We start from the raw sequence: 8,090 nt of genomic DNA on the forward strand, positions 1-8,090 counted from the left end.
TGATGTACTGGGCCGTATGCACTATCCTCTGTAGCGCCTTATGGTCAGATGCCAAGCAGTTGCCATACCAGGCAGTGATACAACCTCTCAGGATGCTCTCGATGGTGCAGCTGTAGAAGCTTTTGAGGATCTGGGGACCCATGCTAAATATTGTCAGTCTCCTGGGGGGAAAAGATTTTGTCGTGCCCTCTTCACAACTGTGTTGGTGTGTTGTGACCATGATAGTTCATTGGTGATGTGGACACCAAGGAACTTGAAACTCTCGACTTGCTTCACTTCAGCCCCATTGATGTTAATGGTGGCCACATCGCTATATTTGTTCATGTAGACATACTTTGAATATGTTTAATATCTGGGTGAAGCATTTCATTTAGTCTTTTTAATTTGTCGTTTTGAGTGGCCTGCAAATATTTTAACATCATTTGGAGGGATGTCTGTAAGAAATCACTTATGATGATCATTATTTAATTGTTTTAATGACATCACTCACTTCTCCTGAAGGGCGCACATAATATGATTCACTATTCGCCACGAATGTAAAAGCATCAGATTGGCATATGCATGGCCCAAAAGGAGTTTCCACCATATTTCCTGTTCATGCAGAGAATTGAAAGGGGGCACTTTGGAAGAACTGAGATGTTTGGTACAAATTACTGCAACTCCTTTCTCCCTCCTTGAAGTAAAACCAAGGCCTCCACTACACGGCTTTAACCTGTCTAGTCATTTCTAATCAGTGATTACTTCTAGGCAGGAAGAAAGGAGGGAAAACATGTAAAAGATTGAGCAAGCCACTATTGTCAGCTGCACAACCCAATCCTGTTATTTGCATGTAATATACTTTTGACCTCTCACCTGTATATTGTCTGCAACCATTCCACAGATATCTCGTACAGTGGAAACACTTGCACCTCGTCCACGTCGGCAATAACTCATCACTCCTACAGCATACCACCCTGCATACCACTGCTGGCTTGCTTCTGAAGCTAAGCAGGGTTGGTCCTGGTCAGTCCTTGGATGGGAGACCAGATGCTGCTGGAAGTGGTGTTGGAGGGCCAGTAGGAGGCACAACATTTTGCTGCACCTGCGATAACATATGTGTATGTGACAAACTTTTATTTGCTAACCAACTGCTGTTGCACAACCAAATCTCTAAATTTCACCTTGTGTATTTTACTATTGTAACACAACAGTAACTGACTGTTGTTAAAAATTAAATAAATTATAGTAATAGTCAGTGGCCACCTAGCTACTGCCTGCAGCCCGCTGTGGTTATGTGTCATAGTGCAATTTCATCCTCCCTGGAAGTAATCATTGCTTAGACACGATTGGGCAAGTCATGTATTTAGAAATGATCATTGATTACAGGGGGGATTTTTTTTTTAACTAACATAATTCACTTTCAATCCATGTTCTTTACATTCAATGTCAAATTCTGCACACTGATTATTTCCATTCAAAATTAAGTAACTGATGTAGAATGTAACAGGTCTCAATTTAATTCTGAATGGACCCCAATCTGGCTTGGTAAACTATTTGAAGCACTAGGAGACATTTTTCAATGTACTGTAACATTTCATATAGTTAGCCTATAACTGTCTGGAAAACTTGTCCTCTCCATACTTATCCTAATGTAATTTCCCTTATCAGAATACCAAAAAGGAAGAGGGCCCCAACTGTTGATGACATTGCCTCAGTTGTTAAAAGGCTAGGCCTCTCACCAGACGAAGTTACAGCAGCGGGCTACCATCAAGAACACTTAGTATTTTCTGTGCTTGTCATTGAACTGGAAAGGTTGAACACCCTCTGCTATCGTTGTCAACTCTACAACATGTGGAGTAAGGGAAGGATAGCCAATGCACCACCCCCCTCCATCTCACAGATTGCCCCATCTCTACCCCCAGGTCCCCCAATCAATACCCCAGCAAGTATACACCACACGCCTGCTGCCTTTAACACCAGCACAAGCAGCTGAAATGTTTGAAATGGTTGATCCTGATAACGTATCCCACCTTCCACCACTCCACCCCAAGCCTGGAGACATTTTTATGTTTGCGGGTAGTTCCTTGTCATGTGAGTACCGGAAGACGGACCAAAAGCGATGGATTCAGAAGGGATCCCACAGCCTTCCTCGCCGATCACCAAAACGAAGGTACTATGCAGGGAAGGAAGCACCAGGGCTTCGTAAAGGGAGTACGAGTTGCTGCATCAGCCTCATACTGTGCTCATTCACTACTTTGATGAGGAGGCACACTCCGCTGTCCCCCACGCCAACAGCAGCAAGCAAGGGATTTCATCTGATCGGCTCCCTCAATTATGAAATGTCCAAGCGAAAGACAGAAACATCTGGCAAAGTACACTCGGAAATGACCAATAACCCACCACCACCCCCAAATGCATCATTCATGACAGAGTACCAACCTCACAACTTGGCACAAGTGAAGAACACAATTCGTCATGCAATGGAGGTCACTGTTTTGGACCGGGATGAGTTGGTGGCAACACATATGAGGGGTGACATTCTCCTCGGATTTGTCACCCATATGGAGACTCGACCCACAAACCTCCTGGTGGTGGCAGCACCAGAAATGATTGAAAAGGCCAAGGCAGTCATTAAAAGCAAACACCAAGGAGCACACATTTTTCACTATGACACCACATTTTACCTGGGCAATTTGTTTCACCCCTTTTCCATCATGTACTGTTTCAAGAGACACCTGTCCTTCCCCTGGCCTTCCTCATTCACATCACCCGGCACATGGAAAACCACGAACAGTTCTTTCGCACCATCCTTTCACTCCTTCCTCAACTATCAACAGCAATCTTCTGCACAGACCGTGAGGTGGCTATTGAGGAAGCAATCCAGTCTGTGATTCCGCAAGCCAGGATTGTCAATTGCTGGAACCACATCTCAAACAATGTGAAGCACAAGATGGGGTCAGAGGGTGCCCAAACTTTGGCCGATTACCAGCAGACCATCAAAAAGCTCTTGGCATCGAAATCAAGGAGTGACTCCAAATGCACACTGGAGAGTGTGTGTCCACTGGAGCCCTGACCTCAGGGCTTATTTCCATCAGTCGTTGTCCGACGCCATGGACAAGAGCGCACAATATGTGCTAAACAGCTTGGGCATCCAGTCAGACGGCATTACAAACAACTGCTCAGAGAGCTTCAATGCTGTCCTCAAGGCAAAGGTTGGATGGAAGAAGTTCAGAGTAGATCAATTGGGTTATCTACTCTACCAACTCCAAACCAATGCCTTGAGGGAAGTGCTGCGGGGCTACTGTAACCTAGGGAATTTCCACCTGACCTCTGAGTGCCATGAACAATTTTCCAGGTGAATGCCCACCACCAGTTTCCCCTACCACATGTTGGAGGATGACAGGGTTTCCTTTGCTGAAGGCATCCAGTCCTGTGTGGCACAGGAAGAATATGACATGGCAGAAACTGGAGCGGAGGCCTTGGCCAGGATGATTGTGGCAAAGGGACGATGACTCCTGGTGCCAAGCACCCAATCATTCCTCTACCAGGGCTTCTCAGACAAGCAGCACGGCGTTACTCTGTTACCAATGGAGACGTGCTCCTGCTCTGCATCGGAGAGTGCCCAGAGGAGTGTCCACCGACTGGCAGCTGTACTGGCCATTGGCGGAAGTGTGGACAGTCCTATGCCAATAAAGCTAAGGACAAGGCATCTGAGCGCAAAACGCTCTGGCCATAAGTGTGCCACCAAGGAGCATGTCCAGATGGCCGCCAAACGCCAGGAAGAACAATCAACCGTTGATCAATAGGTCTGTCTTATTTGTTCCTAGATTTTGTCTTATTTGGGTACATCACAAAATGTTGACCAAAATGCAGGCCTGTCCCAAACTGAACTGTCAACATTATTCAATAGGGTGACCAATTCCAACGGTCTCTGAAACACCCCAGCAGGGATGACGAATAGAGTAAGTGGAATGTGACTGTTTTGGTTACATTCTGCATGTTTTCCTATTGCATGTTGATTGCATCTGTACAGTCTGGCAGTTTGGACACAATTTTTATGACCATAATCTGTTTGTATAGGTGAAGAAACTGTGGGAAATGTCGTCGGATGGCGTGGACAGGGCAAACGCAAGGATTTTGTTGGAGGGATCCATTGCCATCCTGCACCTCCATGACTTCCTTATGTTGAAGCCCAATGAGTGGCTTAGTGGGGAGGTATGTTCAGGTTGCCTACATGTTATGGTTGAATTGTATGACATTTCCATGGGTGCAGTTGGTATAAAGTACAATTAGACTGTATTGCCTGGGAATCATGTCAACTTTGACCGACCATATGCCATTCTGCTTTAGGTCATTGACTTCTACCTCCAACTGAAGAGGATTGCCTTTCAAGTGGAGAGGGATGTTTTTATTTTGGATCACCTTCTGGCAGGGAATATCCTGCATGAGGATAAGATGGTGATGCGCAAGAACACCTTGTCAAAGGTAAATGCATGTCTGCAGAGTTGCTTTTGTGTCATGGTTCTAAATAAGAGGCTAGAGGGGTCAATGTGTGGAGAGGTGCCACCTTCCTGACAAAAAATGGCCTGCCACACTATATAAATGTATCTTCATTCCTCTTCCTGTAGACCAGTCTGGAGCAGCGCAGTTGCTTGATTGGAGCTTGCAACGTGGCAAACTACCACTGAATACTCTTGGTAAGCTGCACACGATGGACCATCTACTGTACTGTGAGAGATTGGACAGTACTATACTTGAATATGTTATGATTGAGGCCATTTTGATATACTGACTTGGTATTACTGCTTGCGTTTAGTATGCCAATCACAAGGACCCACTCTGCCATTGTCCTGGACCCCTAACGCGGAGCGCCATATGAGCGAGAACCTGGTCAAGCACATCAGGTTTGGTAAATCCAGTTGTGTAAAAATACTTGAAAGTAGTTTTTTGGAGTATTTGTACTTTACTATTTATATTTTTGACAACTTTTACTACATTCATAAAGAAAATAATGCAGTTTTTACTCCATACATTTTCCTTGACACCCAAAAGTGGTTGTTACATCCTGCTTAGCAGGACAGGAAAATGTTAGAACATCCCTGGTCATCGCTACTGCCTTTGATCTGGGGGACTCACTACACACAAATTCTTTGTTTGTAAATTATTTTGGAGTGTTTGAATGTGCTTCTGGCTATCTGTAAATTTAAAAAACAAGAATCTTTCCTTCTGGTTTGCTTAATCTGAAGAATTTGAAATTATTTATCCTTTAACTTTTACATTTGTTACTTAAGTATATTTTACTAATTACATTTGCTGTTGATACCTAAGTATATTTAAAACCAAACACTTTTGGACTTTTACTCAAGTAGTATTTTATGCATATTAATGCCTCAATTAGCCTGTGTATTCATGTTAGGAATGTTGTAGGCTATGAAGAGATAATTATGCCTCAATTAGCCTGTGTATTCATGTTAGGAATGTTGTAGGCTATGAAGAGATAATTATGCCTCAATTAGCCTGTGTATTCATGTTAGGAATGTTGTAGGCTATGAAGAGATAATTATGCCTCAATTAGCCTGTGTATTCATGTTAGGAATGTTGTAGGCTATGAAGAGATAATTATGCCTCAATTAGCCTGTGTATTCATGTTAGGAATGTTGTAGGCTATGAAGAGATAATTATGCCTCAATTAGCCTGTGTATTCATGTTAGGAATGTTGTAGGCTATGAAGAGATCATTATGACACATTATGTATTTCTGTTCAAGCATCCCGTCTCAATCCTGAGCAGCCATTCATGTGTTATGCGACTCTATGCAGGTGTATGAATGTTGTTGGAACTATAACAGTGAGAAGAGAATGTCATAGCCTATGTATAAACAAACATCTTGGCCATGTACTGTTATAATCTCCACCGACACAGCCAGAAGAGGACTGGCCACCCCTCAGAGCCTGGTTCCTCTCGGTTTCTTCCTAGGTTCCTGCCTTTCTAGGGAATTTTTCCTAGCCACCATGCTTCTACATCTGCACTGCTTGCTGTTTTAGGTTGGGTTTCTGCTCTTTGTGACATTGGCTGATGTAAAAATGGCTTTATAAATACATTTTATTTTTTTACCCCTTTTTCTCCCCAATTTCGTGGTATCCAATTGTTTAGTAGCTACTATCTTGTCTCATCGCTACAACTCCCGTACGGGCTCGGGAGAGCACCCTCCAACCCGGAAGCCAGCCGCACCAATGTGTCGGAGGAAACACCGTGCACCTGGTTAGCGCACACTGCGCCCGACCCGCCACAGGAGTCGCTGGTGCGCAATGAGACAAGGATTTCCCTACCGGCCAACCCCTCCCTAACCCGGACGACGCTAGGCCAATTGTGCGTCGCCCCACGGACCTCACGGTCGCAGCCGTTTACGACAGAGCCTGGGCGCGAACTCAGAGTGCCCTTAACCACTGCGCCACCCGGGAGGCTATTTGATTGATGTTTTAGGGCTGTCACCGACAGAAAAAAATATTGGTCGACTGAGTCCTGTTCTTTCGACCAATCAATTGGTCGCAATGTTTAAATGTATTTAAACACGCCTTATGTGTTTGAAGAAACCCACTACAAATGCTTTGAGCTTGTCTGATGCTTAAGCACCCTGTTTGATTAAATAATTTGGCTGTTGCATGAGGCTTGGCGCTCACGGAGTCAGTTGGCTATTAAACACAAACAGCCAACAGAAGCCGGAACTGTCTTTCTGTAGAGATGTAACAGTTAGGCTATTGATTATATAACTAATTAAGTGTGTTTGCGCTCTCCTCAATTTTCTTAGAGAATTAGGCTTAGCAATGTTGGCACAGGACTAGTATTACTAGAGAACATTGGTTATGTAATTATTACCCCAAAATGTCCCTTATTCCAGAGGATGATTGGGACTGGATTTGTTTTTTCCAAACTGCCCCCTTTAATTCGTATTTTAATCTTTTAAAATGAATACTTATGATGGAAGCCTGAAGTTTTTTTTGATCTTCACGGCTAGAAGGGAAAAATAACTTGGGAATCGGTTGAAGTTCAACTTTGTTGTTCATGCAATTGAAATTGTATTACTTTGGATTTGTCAAATGTACTATTAACATTCAGAGTTTTTTTGGACACACAGATGTGCCTTTGTTGCAACAAATTGAATTACTTCCTACAGCACATTTGTTACTTGTCGCGTAAAGTTTATGTGTGGAAAAGGTCATGTGTGACAACGTTCAGGTAACAGAAAAATTGGGAAAATATCAATGTCCATGTTTGATTTTAAAAAGTAACTATTTTTACTCAGTACTTTTGTAAATTAGATACTTTCCACTTTTACTTGTAGTTTTTTTACCACAGTAAAATGTAATTAAAGTAACAGTACGATAATGTCATAATATTGCAATACTCCACGGTTTATGGTTGAGCTGGCCTAAACGAATGATTGTGGATTTCAGTGGTTTCGTTTTAAGTTGTCTCACTGAAATTTACCTCCAGGTTCTTAGAGAAGTGCATAATATATTAGTTTAATTTGGATTTTTTTTAAACTACACTACCGTTCAAAAGTTTGGGGTCACTTAGAAATGTCCTTGTTTTTAAAACTAAACTTTTTTTTGTTCATTACAATAACATCAAATTGATCAGAAATACAGTGTAGACATTGTTAATGTTGTAAATGACTATTGTAGCTGGAAACGACAGATTTTCTAAAGGAGGCTATCTACGTAGGCGTACAGAGGCCCATTATCAGCAACCATCACTCCTGTGTTCCAATAGCACATTGTGTTAGCTAATCCAAGTTTATCATTTATAAAGGCTAATTGATCATTCGAAAACCTTTTTGCAATTGTTAGCAGAGCTGAAAACTGTTGTCCTGATTAAAGAAGCAATAAAACTGTCCCTCTTTAGACTAGTTGAGTATCTTGAGCATTAGCATTTGTGGTTTTGATTACAGGCTCAAAATGACCAGAAACGAAGCACTTTCTTCTGAAACTCATCAGTGTATTCTTGATCTGAGAAATGAAGGCTATTCCATGTGAGAAATTGCCAAGAAACTGAAGATCTCGTACAATGCTGTGTACAGAACAGCGCAAACTGTCTCTAACCAGAATAGAA

This window comes from Oncorhynchus mykiss, chromosome 3 (genome assembly GCF_057628025.1).
Source record: "Oncorhynchus mykiss isolate SJ-2025 chromosome 3, ASM5762802v1, whole genome shotgun sequence".
NCBI classification, from domain to species: domain Eukaryota; kingdom Metazoa; phylum Chordata; class Actinopteri; order Salmoniformes; family Salmonidae; genus Oncorhynchus; species Oncorhynchus mykiss.